This window comes from Lithobates pipiens, unplaced genomic scaffold (assembly GCF_037356315.1).
Source record: "Lithobates pipiens isolate NorthernLeopardFrog02 unplaced genomic scaffold, aLitPip1_a1.2 Scaffold_8, whole genome shotgun sequence".
Lineage (NCBI taxonomy): Eukaryota > Metazoa > Chordata > Amphibia > Anura > Ranidae > Lithobates > Lithobates pipiens.
The window spans coordinates 695,646-710,777 of record NW_027507903.1 but is presented as its reverse complement, the minus strand read 5'-3'; positions in this window follow the sequence as shown (position 1 = coordinate 710,777).

The following is a 15,132-nucleotide window of genomic DNA, read 5'->3' as shown; positions in this document are numbered from 1 at the left end:
CCCCCCCCCACAGCGGACTTATCTAACACCCTCCCCACCCACCAGAGGACTTATCTAACACCCTCCCCACCCACCAGAGGACTTATCTAACACCCTCCCCCCCAACCAGCGGACTTATCTAACAGCCCCCCCCTACAGCGGACTTATCTAACACCCTCCCCCCCAACCAGCGGACTTATCTAACAGCCTCCCCCCCACAGCGGACTTATCTAACAGCCTCCCCCCCATAGCGGACTTATCTAACAGCCCCCGCCACAGCGGCCTTATCTAACACCCTCCCCACCCACCAGTGGACTTATCTAACACCCTCCCCACCCACCAGTGGACTTATCTAACACCCTCTCCCCCAACCAGTGGACTTATCTAACACCCTCCCACCAGCGGACTTATCTAACACCCTCCCACCAGTGGACTTATCTAACACCCTCCCCCCACCAGTGGACTTATCTAACACCCTCCCCCACCAGTGGACTTATCTAACACCCTTCCCCCCCAACCAGAGGACTTATCTAACACCCTCCCCCCCAACCAGCGGACTTACCTAACACCCTCCCCCCTCCAGTGGACTTATCTAACATGCTCCCCCCAACCACCAGCGGACTTATCTAACACCCTCCCCCCACCCACCAGCGGACTTATCTAACACCCTCCCCCCCACCAGCGGACTTATCTAACACCCTCCCCCCAACCAGTGGACTTATCTAACACCCTCCCCCCCAACCAGTGGACTTATCTAACAGCCCCCCCCCCCACAGCGGACTTATCTAACACCCTCCCCACCCACCAGAGGACTTATCTAACACCCTCCCCCCCAACCAGCGGACTTATCTAACAGCCCCCCCCTACAGCGGACTTATCTAACACCCTCCCCCCCAACCAGCGGACTTATCTAACAGCCTCCCCCCCACAGCGGACTTATCTAACAGCCTCCCCCCCATAGCGGACTTATCTAACAGCCCCCGCCACAGCGGCCTTATCTAACACCCTCCCCACCCACCAGTGGACTTATCTAACACCCTCCCCACCCACCAGTGGACTTATCTAACACCCTCCCCACCCACCAGTGGACTTATCTAACATCCTCCCCCCAACCAGTGGACTTATCTAACACCCTCCCCCCCAACCAGAGGACTTATCTAACACCCTCCCCCCCAACCAGAGGACTTATCTAACACCCTCCCCACCCACCAGTGGACTTATCTAACACCCTCCCCCCCAACCAGTGGACTTATCTAACACCCTCCCCCCACCAGTGGACTTATCTAACACCCTCCCCCCACCAGTGGACTTATCTAACACCCTCCCCCACCAGTGGACTTATCTAACACCCTCCCCCCCAACCAGAGGACTTATCTAACACCCTCCCCAACAACCAGCGGACTTATCTAACAACCTTCCCACCCACCAGTGGACTTATCTAACACCCTTCCCCCCCAACCAGAGGACTTATCTAACACCCTCCCCCCCAACCAGCGGACTTACCTAACACCCTCCCCCCTCCAGTGGACTTATCTAACATGCTTCCCCCAACCACCAGCGGACTTATCTAACACCCTCCCCCCCACCAGCGGACTTATCTAACACCCCCCCCCCCCCCCCCACCAGCGGACTCACCTAGCTGATTAAGTGGTTCAATGGGCCACTTGACTGGACTTGCCCCCCAGGCCTAAGGCTGCCAGCTCTCCCCTGATTCTATACCCACAGTTGATCCAGAGGAAGGCAAAAAAGCCCAGCAGAGTATGATCTAATTTGCTACAGCAGGGGAAAAATTCCTTCCTGATCCCCCGAGAGGCAAATCGGATTTTCCCCGGATCAACTTTACCTATAAATGTCAGTACCCAGTTATATTATGTACACTTAGGAAATAATCCAGGACTTTCTTATAGCAATCCACTGAGCTGGCCAGATCCACCTCTGCAGGGAGTCTATTCCACATTTTCACAGCTCTTACTGTGAAGAAACCTTTCCGTATTTGGAGATTAAATCTCTTTTCCTCTAGACGTAAAGAATGTCCCCTTGTCCTCTTTGTTGACTGTAAAGTGAATAACTTGACACCAAGTTCACTATATGGACCCCTTATATAATTGTACATGTTGATCATATCCCCCCTTAAAGAGGAAGTAAAGGGAAAAAAATAAAAAATTAAAAAACACACCCTGCAAGGCAAAGGCATAATGAGCTAGTATGCATAGCATACTAGCTCATTATGAATAACTTACCTGAGAACGAAGCCCCAGAAGTGGTCCTCCGTCTTCCTCTTCGCCGCTGCCATGGATACGAGCGACTTCCTCTTCGCCGCTGCCGCGAGACCCGAGCGACTTCCGGGTCTCGCGGGTCCGCTGAATCACCGGACCCGCGATGATGTCACTCCCGCTCATGCGCACAGGAGCCGGCACTCGCGGCATATCGCCGCGGTCTGCGGCCTGCCCAGTGCGCCTGCGCGCCGCGGTGGCTGTCTTCGAGTAAATATCTCCTAAACCGTGTTTGGACCTACAGGTAAGCCTTAATCTAGGCTTACCTGTAGGTCAAAGTGGTTTGTAAAGCCCCATACACACTATCAGTTTTTCTGCTGAGTTTTTCCTTCAGGTTTACCAAAACCATGTAGTGCGAGGGCCTGCCTGATTACATACACATTGAAACTCCTCAAGGTTTGACCTCATATTATTTGGTTTTGGTAAAGCTGAAGGAAAAACTCAGCAGAAAAACTGATAGTGTGTATGGGGCTTAAAGCGGAGGTCCACCCTAAAGTGGACCTTCCGCTCATTGGAACCCTCCCCCCCCTCCGGCGCCACAATTGGCACCTTTCAGGGGGGAGGGGGGTGCAGGTACCTGTACAGTACAGGTATCTGCACCCACTTCCGGCGTAGATTCTGCAGAAGGTACACCCCTTTCCGCAGAATATACGCCCCTTTCCGAAGGTCCCCCGCTGCCTGCTGGGAAACACACGGATCCCAGAGACAGCGGGGATCATCCTTATTGCGCAGCGCGACTCACGCATGCGCAGTAGGGAACCGGGAAATGAAGCCGCAAGGCTCCACTTCCTGATTCCCATACCCAAGATGGCGGCGGCAGCACCCGAGAGACTATCGAGAGATCGGCTTTGGGTGCCGACATCGCGGGCGAGCTGGGCGGGTAAGTGTCCTTATTTTAAAAGTCAGCAGCTGCAGTATTTGTAGCTGCTGGCTTTTAAAAAAAAAAAACGGCGGACTCCCGCTTTAAGGGTTTACAACCACTTTAATCTCCTCTTATCAAGAGTGAATAAATTCAGTGCCTCTAATCTCTCCTCATAGTTGAGTTCCTCCATGCCTCCTATCAGTTTGGTTGCCCTTCTCTGCACTTTCTTAAGTTCCCCAATATCCTTTTTGAGAACTGATGCCCAAAACTGAACTTCATATTCCAGATGAGGTCTTACTAATGATTTGTACAGGGGGGCAAAAGATATCTCTCTCTCTCTGGAGTCCATACCTCTCTTAATACAAGAAAGGACTTTGCTTGCTTTGGAAACCACAGCTTGGCATTGCATGCTATTATTGAGCTTATGATCTACCAAAACCCCCAGATCCTTCTCCACTATGGATCCCCCCCTGATCCTTCTCCACTATGGATCCCCCCAGATCCTTCTCCACTATGGATCCCCCCAGATCCTTCTCCACTATGGATCCCCCCAGATCCTTCTCCACTATGGATCCCCCCCTGATCCTTCTCCACTATGGATCCCCCCAGATCCTTCTCCACTATGTATCCCCCCAGATCCTTCTCCACTATGGATCCCCCCCAGATCCTTCTCCACTATGGATCCCCCAGATCCTTCTCCACTATGGATCCCCCCAGATCCTTCTCCACTATGGATTCCCCCAGATCCTTCTCCACTATGGATTCCCCCAGATCCTTCTCCACTATGGATTCCCCCAGATCCTTCTCCACTATGGATCCCCCCAGATCCTTCTCCACTATGGACCCCCCAGATCCTTCTCCACTGCGGATCCCCCCAGATCCTTCTCCACTATGGACCCCCCCAGATCCTTCTCCACTGCGGATCCCCCCAGATCCTTCTCCACTATGGATCCCCCAGATCCTTCTCCACTATGGATCCCCCCAGATCCTTCTCCACTATGGATCCCCCCAGATCCTTCTCCACTATGGATCCCCCCAGATCCTTCTCCATTATGGATTCCCCCCAGATCCTTCTCCACTATGGATCACCCCAGATCCTTCTCCACTATGGATCCCCCCAGATCCTTCTCCACTATGGATCCCCCAGATCCTTCTCCACTATGGATCCCCCCAGATCCTTCTCCACTATGGATTCCCCCAGATCCTTCTCCACTATGGATTCCCCCAGATCCTTCTCCACTATGAATTCCCCCAGATCCTTCTCCACTATGGATCCCCCCAGATCCTTCTCCACTATGGACCCCCCCAGATCCTTCTCCACTGCGGATCCCCCCAGATCCTTCTCCACTATGGATCCCCCCAGATCCTTCTCCACTATGGATTCCCCCAGATCCTTCTCCACTATGGATTCCCCCAGATCCTTCTCCACTATGGATCCCCCCAGATCCTTCTCCACTATGGACCCCCCAGATCCTTCTCCACTGCGGATCCCCCCAGATCCTTCTCCACTATGGACCCCCCCAGATCCTTCTCCACTGCGGATCCCCCCAGATCCTTCTCCACTATGGATCCCCCAGATCCTTCTCCACTATGGATCCCCCCAGATCCTTCTCCACTATGGATCCCCCAGATCCTTCTCCACTATGGATCCCCCCAGATCCTTCTCCATTATGGATTCCCCCCAGATCCTTCTCCACTATGGATCACCCCAGATCCTTCTCCACTATGGATCCCCCCAGATCCTTCTCCACTATGGATCCCCCAGATCCTTCTCCACTATGGATCCCCCCAGATCCTTCTCCACTATGGATTCCCCCAGATCCTTCTCCACTATGAATTCCCCCAGATCCTTCTCCACTATGGATCCCCCCAGATCCTTCTCCACTATGGACCCCCCCAGATCCTTCTCCACTGCGGATCCCCCCAGATCCTTCTCCACTATGGATCCCCCAGATCCTTCTCCACTATGGACTCCCCCAGATCCTTCTCCACTGCGAATCCCCCCAGATCCTTCTCCACTATGGATCCCCCCAGATCCTTGTCCACTATGGACTCCCCCAGATCCTTCTCCACTATGGATCCCCCCAGATCCTTCTCCACTATGGACCCCCCCAGATCCTTCTCCACTATGGATCCCCCCAGATCCTTCTCCATTATGGATCCCTATCAAGGTACAGTTTAAACAGTTACAGAAAAATTGCCATAAACTGGCTAAATTTTGACAATAATTTATTGATACAAAAACAACAGGGTGGTTACATAAAATTCACAGATGGAGTGGTATTTCTACTAGTTTCATGTTTCAGCCGCTTCATCAGGAAATACATCCCGATGAATACATCTCCTGCCATCACGTTTGGTCATTACACTTTTTATTCATTCACTTTGTCACTTATTCTGGGTCACTCTGGCCCACTTTGTTCATGGTTTGATTACAGCACCTTCTTTCACTTGAGGTGTCCTTTCTTTGTTACTCAGTGTATTGGTGTGTTTGGTTCACGTCTGATCCTCTCTCCTCCCTCATTATCACCATCACTCACACGGATTCTCATTTTGGCACTGATCACATCATCTCATTTTATTTTTTGGCTATTGAATGTGCTTCATTATTTTGTTTAGACACTGGCCTCTGGTCTTCTATATATGCTCTCCCCCAGTCGCCCCGGGAGACTCCCACCGGGTACCTTTGTGGCCCCGTTTTATGCTGGAGTGTGGGTAAGCAGCCTTGAGTTGTCATGTTACAATTTTTTATTTTCGCCATCATATGTTTTTTATCGTTCAATTTATGTCTGGTTATATTCTCGGAGCCAATCAGTGGGAGTGTCGGGGCCCGCTGAGGAGTCTGGGAAGGGGTACTTAAAGGGGTGTGGGTCATGTGTTCGGGGTTCCGGAGTTGTTCGAGAGACCCGTGTGGTCTAGTCTGGTTCCAAGACTGGGGTAGCCCTGCGAGGGTTCCCGGTCATGGGGTGTTCGACACCCCGCAACATGTTCCTGTTAGTGGCCCCTGATAGACCCGCCTGGTCTGGGGTGGGGATCCGTCCCTTCCCGAGTTTCGGAAACCTGCTGGTCCGAGGCGCAGTAACTGAGTGAGGATTCAGAGTGTCCGGGTGTGCTCTCGGCTTGGAGGGACACCACAGCTCGTGGAAGTGACCGGGGGAGGACTCTTCAGAGGAGGGTCGGCAAGTGGCATCCTGAGAAGTGCCTGGGTACTGAGTTGAGAAGGACATTGACAAATTCACACTTTTCCAGTACCATAAAGGAGACAGAGAACGTCCCAGGTACAGCGGAAAAAGGTTCCTGTTCACTATCAGTTGTTTGTTCAAGTTTGAGTCAACGTGCTGACTGCCATGACCTCTGGCTAGAGATCTGTTCAGCCTTGAAGTGCCCAGCTGCGAGTGGCTACTCTTTGGGTGGAAATAGAGACTTTGCTAGACCTGCAGTTCAAGGTGCCTGAATTCTTCACCTGTGCCCTCTGTCCCCTAAGAGACTGTGTTAATTGAAAGTTCTACTGCAAAATAAAACCTTTTTAAAGGGACTTCATCAGTGTCAGTGTGCAAGTCGTTGGGTATCAACCCTGGGAACCCCCTAGATGTGAAGGAGCAGGCCGAGAGAAGGTAACCGGTAAGCCCATTAAGTCAAGGCCGCCCTGCAATGGGTTATGGCCGCTACATAATGTTTTTCAGATGTATTTCCTGATGAAGCGGTTGAACCGCAAAACTAGTAGAAATACAATGCCATCTGTGAATTTTATGTAACCGCCCCAATAACTTATTGTCAAATTTTAACTTGTTTATGGAAATGTTTCTGTAACTGTTTAAATTGTACTATGATAGTCCCTTTGCTCTTTTTTGATGGGTCTGGGTTGGGGCCCAGACTCTTAGCCCTTGTACACACGGTCGGACATTCTGCCAACCAAATACGTTGGATTTTGTCCGACGGATTTTGTCCGACGGATTGTGTCCGAAACTGTTGCATACACACGGTCGGACCAAGTTGTCGGAAAATCCGATCGTTCAGAACGTGATGACATTATTTTGTTACGACGGGACTACGTTCACGCTAGTAGCCAATAGCTTTGGTGTAGGAATTTGATCTGAGCATGTGTGGCACTTCGTCCGATGGGAATTCTCTACACATGATCGGAGTATGTCCGATCGGACCAGTTTGTCGGAAAATATTTCAAACAAGTTGGAAAATTGGGTCCGACGGAAACAGTCCAATGCATACCACACACAGTCGGATTATCCGACAAAACGGTCCGATAGGACACATTCCGACGGAATCTCCGACCGTGTGTACAAGGGCTTAAAGTGGTTGTAAACCCTTACAAACCACTTTGACCTACAGGTAAGCCTAGATTAAAGCGGTTCTGCACTCATAATAATACATTTGCCCATTCTGTTGCCTCTAGACCATACATTTGATAATGCCACATGTTTTTTTTTTTTTGATTCATCTACCTTTTGTAATCCGTAGTAGTTTATTTTCATCCCCTGCGGCGATGGGCGGTCTCTTGCGGGGATCAGCATCACTTCCTGCTGAAGCCCGCACTGTCTCCTGGGATCTCGTCCAAGTAATCCCAGGAGACATTGCGGCTAATGCACCCGACATCTCGCGAGATTTCGGCTAATACAGCCGACATCTCGCGTGATTTCGGCTATTACAGCCGAGATCTCGCGTGATTTCGGCTATTACAGCCGAAATCTCGCGAGATCTCGGCTGTAATAGCCGAAATCTCGCGTGATTTCGGCTATTACAGCCGAAATCTCGCGAGATCTCAGCTGTAATAGCCGAAATCACGCGAGATGTCGGCTGTATTAGCCGAAATCTCGCGAGATGTCGGGTGCATTAGCCGCAATGTCTCCTGGGATTACTTGGACGAGATCCCAGGAGACAGTGCGGGCTTCAGCAGGAAGTGATGCTGATCCCCGCAAGAGACCGCCCATCGCCGCAGGGGATGAAAATAAACTACTACGGATTACAAAAGGTAGATGAATCAAAAAAAAAAACATGTGGCATTATCAAATGTATGGTCTAGAGGCAACAGAATGGGCAAATGTATTATTATGAGTGCAGAACCGCTTTAAGGCTTACCTGTAGGTCCAAGAAATATCTCCCAAACCTATACGGTTTAGGAGATATTTGCCCGAAGATGGGCACCGCTGTCAGCGGCGCGCAGGCGCACTGAGCGTGGCATCCTCGATGACGAAGATGCCGCGCAATGCCGCGCGTCTCGGCTCCCGTGCGCATGCGCGGGAGTGACGTCATCGCGGCTTCGCTGAATGACAGCGGCGGAGCTGCGAGACCCCACCGAGAAGATGGACGCGCCAACTACCGGGGACAGCAGTGACTTCGCTGGCTCCTGTGTCAGGTAAGTGACACATAATGGGCTACTATGCGATGTGATGCGATGCATAGTAGTCCATTATACATTGCCTTTGCAGGGAATGAAAGAGGAAGTAAACCCATCAGGGTTTACTTCCTCTTTAAATCCTTATTCTATTCAGTTGGGATGATGGTACTTATGATTACATTTAACATGTTTTTCATCTTATAATGGGAGGCCATCCAGTATCCTGTGTATGTAGGTAGATAAAAATTTGCCAGCTTTATTCCACTGCGTGTAATGAGTTGCTTTGAGTTTCGTCTGCAGGTATGTCTGGTGATTAGAGATTAAATGCTTTGGAACATCTTGCCTGCACTGAAATAGCGCAGACTGTATGGGAGGGGTAGGGTTGGATTTGTGCTGCACTTCAAGGGATTTGAGTTTAGTTAACAATGTATTTGGTGTCTGTATCTTCTGCTTCTTTTCCCTTGATGCTGCTTGAAGTAACAAACCTCTACTATACGCTTGACTAGTGTAGTCTGAATGTTCCCCTTATATTATTCCTTACCCATACCTTCCCCTATTAGAAACGAGACCACACCATAGGTTGGAGTAAACTGGCCACAACAGCCTTTATTAAACATAACTCAAAATTCACTCCAATAACTTGTAAATATGAAAATATATAAATATATATAAATATATAAATATAAATAACTTTATTAACATTAAACCACATTAAATAACATTAACTGCCCATTCTGGTGATCTCTGACGGTGACCCCACTTAAGCCAATACCAAATCACTGCGGTACACCTGACCAACTTCCCAAAGGCCTCCACCTGTGACCGGTCGGAGACAACTTCCGCCAGTGAACATAACCGTATTCCCTCCAACGTTCAGGAATACCCAGAGGGGCCGATCGTTAGATGAGCCCCCCACACCCTCAGATCCCTTCTGAGTACCTGTCTACCGTCAGAAACCACCAGAAAACACACCGCCACAGCCCGAAAGGGTGACCCCCTCAACCCTGAGGGCCACCCCACACCCGAAGAGCTTTTTGTACACCCTCCTGCAGACCCAATGACCAAAGGTCAATACCCACGTCCGAGAGGTGAACGCCATCCTTCCGAAGATAAAGACCAACGTTCACCTCCAACTCCCGATGCCGAACCACAATGCCCCCGTTCTGCACCACAAACCTCCCAACCACTTTATTCACCCTGATCCTTGTTTTCTCAATGCTGGCCAAAGACCTAGCCCACCGCCACACCGTTCTGGCCACAATGTCCGACCACACCAAAATGGTACCCGGGAAAAGGACCCGCAGGCGCAACACATCCGCCTTAATGTCCGCTAAAATGTCCTTCACCTTCCGAACGCCCAAGTCGTTGCCCCCCGCGTGAATAACCAGCACATCCGGGGGCCTGTCCCTCAAAGCAAAGCGTTCCACCTCCCTCATAACACGCTCCCACCGCATACCCGGGAACCCCAGCCACATCACCCTAGCCTCCCGCCTAGGGATACCCAATTGCCTGCCTGCCGGCCGAGAATCACCTCTCCTGGCCCCCCAGCACACGTACGAATGCCCCAGGATCCAAACGAGGCGCGGAGAACCTCCATCTGGAATAAAACAAAAGAAATAACACAACAACCAACGTAAAACTCACAAACACAGTACTCCCCCAAAAATTCCCAACAGCAAAAACACTCCCAGCCGCCCCCCAATTACCCCAGGACCAACTGCGGCCGGACATAGGAGCGGAACCTCCTAGACTCCCACCTACCAATCCGGCGAACAACCGCCTCCTCCAGCCCACATCGAGCAGCTTCCGTGGCCGCCCCGATCCGGAAAGAATGTGACGCGTATTCCCGGTCATCCAAACCCACCGCCCGCAGGCATTGACGGAAAACCGACACAAACTGAAACCTGGATAGAAAAGAGCCCTCTGCATGCATCAAAAAGGGGCCCGCCCCCGCAGGCCGCACCACCCGGAAAGCCCGTACCGCCGCCACCGGGCACACAGCCGAGCCCGGCAAGGCGAGCAGTGTAATCGCCACTCCCTTACCCCGTTGGTCAGTCTTGGACCTACGCAACCTTATACTCACCCGATCAGCAGCCACCTGTACATCCTGATCCAACAAACCCCCAGCCACCCGTTTTGAGCGACACACCAACTCCCCTATCCTAAACGCCCCATAGAACGCCAATGAAAAATCCGCAGTAAACAGAACGGCCTTGTAAGCAGAAGAACAAATGTCCACCAGCCGAGAACAAATTGACACCAAATTGTCAAACGACACTGGCCGGCGCGCATCCCGACCCCTCCAATCTTTCCTGTACCCCTTCAACGTTTGCCGCACCCAAAAATCCTTCGTCCCGTCCGGCTCACCCCACAGCTTAAACAAAAAGGCCAACCCCGCCAGCTTCCGCTCAATAGACGCAGGCGACAGTCCCATCTCCATGTTCCGGGCCACCCAGTACAAGACCACCCAGCGCTGATCAGAGCCCCGACCAGCCAAGCCAACCTCCCGTAGTAATGCCCACCATTCCGCCCATGCCCTAGAATAGGCGGACCACGTAGACTCACTCAGTGACCTCTTTAACCAACCTGCAGCGATTCCAAGGGCAGCTCCCACATCCACCCGGGGCAGGGCACCCCTGACTCCTCCACTCCCGGCGCCAGCGGCCGAAACTTGTCCCACTGAAAAGGAGAGAGCGAGTCAGCCAAGGAATTCTCTACCCCAGGTATGTGCACTGCATAAACGTAAACATTGAGCCTCAAACACCGAAAAACCAGCTGCCGTAGCAGCCGGATGACCGGGGGCGAGGAAGCAGTCATCCGATTGATGACCTGAACCACCCCCATGTTATCGCAATTGATGCGCAACTTCAAATTCCGAAACTCCTCCCCCCACAGCTCCAACGCCAACACCACCGGGAATAATTCAAGCAGAACCAAATTGCCCAGCAACCCTTCAACCTCCCACGAGCGCGGCCAAGGTTCAGCACTCCACCGTCCCCGAAAAAATGCCCCATAACCCGCAGACCCAGCCGCGTCAGTGACCAACTCCACATCAAAATTGCTCACTGGCCCCGACATCCACATGGCCCGCCCGTTATAAGATGCCAAAAATTCATGTCACGCCCGTAGGTCCTCCCTGTGTTCCTTCCGTAACCGCACAAAATGGTTAGGTCCTGTCACCCCGGCGGTGGCCCCCGACAGCCGTCGGCAGAACACCCGGCCCATAGGGATGATCCGGCAAGCGAAATTCAGCTTGCCTAACAGGGACTGCAGGGCCCTAAGCTGAACCTTCTGCCGGCCCTGCATCCCCGCCAACTCTGCTTGCAGATCCCGTAATTTATTCTCTGGCAATCGACACTCCATTGCCAGCGAATCAATCACTATCCCCAAAAAACTCAATTCCGTAACCGGGCCTTCCGTCTTGTCCCCCGCCAACGGCACCCCGAACCTGCCCGCAATGTGCTGCAACGTGGACAGAAGAATCGCACACACATTGGAGGCAGGCGGGCCCACGCACAGAAAGTCGTCCAAATAGTGGATGACCGACTCCAGGCCCGAAATGTCTCTCACCACCCATTCCAAAAACGAGCTAAAAGCTTCAAAATAGGCGCAGGAAATGGAACAACCCATGGGCAGGCACAAATCCACATAGAACTTGCCCCGCCAATGGTACCCCAACAGCCGGAAGCTGTCCGGGTGGACCGGTAGCAACCGAAATGCCGATTCCAAATCTGCCTTGGCCATAAGAGCCCCGCGACCATACCGCCTGACCCACCGAACCGCTGCATCAAAAGACGTGTAGGAAACCGTACACGCCTCCGGGTCAATGAAATCGTTGACCGACCCCCCTTTCGGAAAAGACAGATGATGAATCAAGCGAAACTTCCCCGGCTCCTTCTTAGGAACTACACCCAGCGGGGAAACCACCAGGTCTCCCCACGGTTGCACTTCGAAAGGCCCGCCCATCCGGCCCAGCGCCACCTCCTTACCCAATTTTTCATCGACCACCCCCGGGTGATCCAATGCTGATCGCAAGTTCCGAGCTATCGGCGGCACCCCCGCCAATGAACAGGGAATCTTGAAACCGTCCCGAAAACCCGAAATCAACCCCCGCGCCGCCTCACTATCCAGATACCTATTTAGGAAAGGAAGCATCCTTCCCAGGTTCACCGGCGTCATCCCTTTTGTGACCGGCGTCGTGGGCGCGCTTACCCTTTTTGAAACAGCGGGACAAGGCGTGGTTGTCCCCGCAGCTGGAGCACTCGTGTTTGAATCGGCAAAGCGCCCCCGAATTTACAAGCCCCTTCATTAAAGGGCCAGCACACCCCCCACTTCTTTCCGGCCGGCAGCCCCGAGGACGACGCACTCCCGGCCCCCCCCTGAAGAAACGGAGTAGGCGTCCGCGCCGCAGACATAAGCCTCATCCAGAGGCTTATGTCCTTGTGGTCCCAGCGCAGTTCCCCCCGCACCGCCTTGCGCTGCCGGAACTGCTCGTCATAGCGTAGCCACGCCAACCCCCCCATACACCCGATAAGCCTCACCAATCGTGTCCATATAACAAAACAACGCCGAGCAATGCTCGGGGTTCTTTTCCCCTATCACGCTAGCCAAGATAGCGAACGCCTGAAGCCAATTCGCAAATGTGCCGATACCTACGCTTCTCCTTCTTGTCGTCCTTCTTGGAACTGTCCGGCTTGACCCTATCCAAGTTAAACTTCTCGAGGGGGAGCAAAGAGAAAATCTCCACATACTCACCCTTGCCAATCTTGTCCCGCACCTCCTGCTTCAAATGTGCCCCCAACGGGCCCTCAAAGCACACATAGACTTCACACCGGGCTGCATCCGCGAGCCTAACCACATCGGACCGCGCCCCTGGGTCCGCGGCCACCGGGGGAACCCCCGAGCCCCCAGCCCCCGCGTCCACATCCCCTGACGCCACCGCGGTCGGGGCGTCCACCACCGGCGCAGCCCCGGACCCCCCGGCCCCCACCCCTTGACTCAGCCAGGGGCCCACCTGTGGCGTCCCCGAGCCCCCTGCAAACCTGCCCACCAGGGCCTGCAACCCCTCCAACAGCTCCTGCAGTGGACCCGAGGGCCCCCCCGAGGCAACCTGCCCCGCCCCCCCGACGGACCAACCGAAACCCCCCCCAAGCCGTCCCGGGACCCCGGGGCCCCAGAACCCCCCTGTGCCACCCCCATCAAACCACGCGGGGCTTCCGTCAGCAAAGAAGAATCATGCAACTTACCTGGCCCCTCTGGGGCCCCGCCGACCTGCACCGGTCCAGGCGCAGCAAAGGACACGTCATCCTCCTGGGACAGCTCACTCTCGGACCCGACCTCCCCAGCGCGCACCGGGGACGCCGCCATCCCCCTGTGCTCTGAGCGGTCCTCCCGGTCCACGCGATCCGGAACAGCCGGCAATGCCCGTCGTCCCCCACCGCCCCCAGCATGCCGGCGTCTGAAACCGACCCTGCCAGGCACCTTGGCGGCCCCCTGCGACCCGCCCGACCCCCCCTCACGGATGCGGCCCCCCTGAGTCACCCCCCGTCCCCCCACCGCGCGGACTCCAGCCCCTGAGACCCCAGGCTGCGGATCACCCGCCAGGTGCTCACCCCCCTGAAGGCAAGACCTCGAGCCCCCCGCACGCCCCCCCTTCCACCGGGCCCCATCCAGGCCCGGAGCCAACGCCATGCTGCCGCGGGGACCGAACGGTCCTCCCCGGGCTCCGGGAATCCCGAGGTGTAGGCCCAGGAGAAAAACGCGCTGGGGGCCGAGACCTCCGCGCGCGCAGCTGCACCTCACCTGTCCCGCCGACGTCCTCCGCGCCGTCCGCCAGGTCCCCCACACGGTCCCGCAGCCAGTCCGCGCCGTGCACCTCCGCCGCCCGTCGCAGTCGCGCGAAGATTCCGTCCAGGTCGGCCATGACAGAGGAGCAGCGAAAAACTGCCTCCTCTGTGTCACGCTGGGATCCGAATGATCCCCTAAAGCCACACCCCTCCCTTTTATATGACCCCTCCCCTACACTGAACTTGTTTCCTGCAAACCTTTTTCCTCAGCTCCACCCGTAAAGCTTAACCCTCTGTGTCCCTCATCCACACTGTCATGTCCAGCACTCCTTATATCATTGCATTCTTAATCCGTGCTTCTCTTTATGGGCGCACCACAAAGAAAAAACAGTAGTTTCTGGTACATCATTGCATAGAAAGAAATCAATCGATCTGACCATGCAGTCGATCTCTGCATTTTGGCTTTTTCAGTATAGCCGCGTTGTTGCGCCAAAAATGTACTGGAGCCGCGTTATATCGTTCTTTGATAGCCAGCGAGATCGGTGCCATGGACAGACCAATTGATTGAATGAATGTTGACTGATATAACATTTTGTAAAAGTGGCAATTCAGAGACAAATACATCTATTCTTGAATATGATTTGTGAGGAACTGAGTAATAAGGGAAATCTTTTTCACCAGAGTTGGCACAGCGCCACACAGGGCCGTCTTTAAGGCAGGGCAAAAGGGGCAGCTACCCTGGGCCCTGTCATTTGTTGTGGGGCCCAAAGCAGCTGCCTCATACTTGCCAACTATCCCAGTGTAAATTCCCTTGTCCCTTTAAGTTTTAGTCCCGTACTGTGTCCTGATATCTCAGTGTGAAGTGATGCTACTAATGCT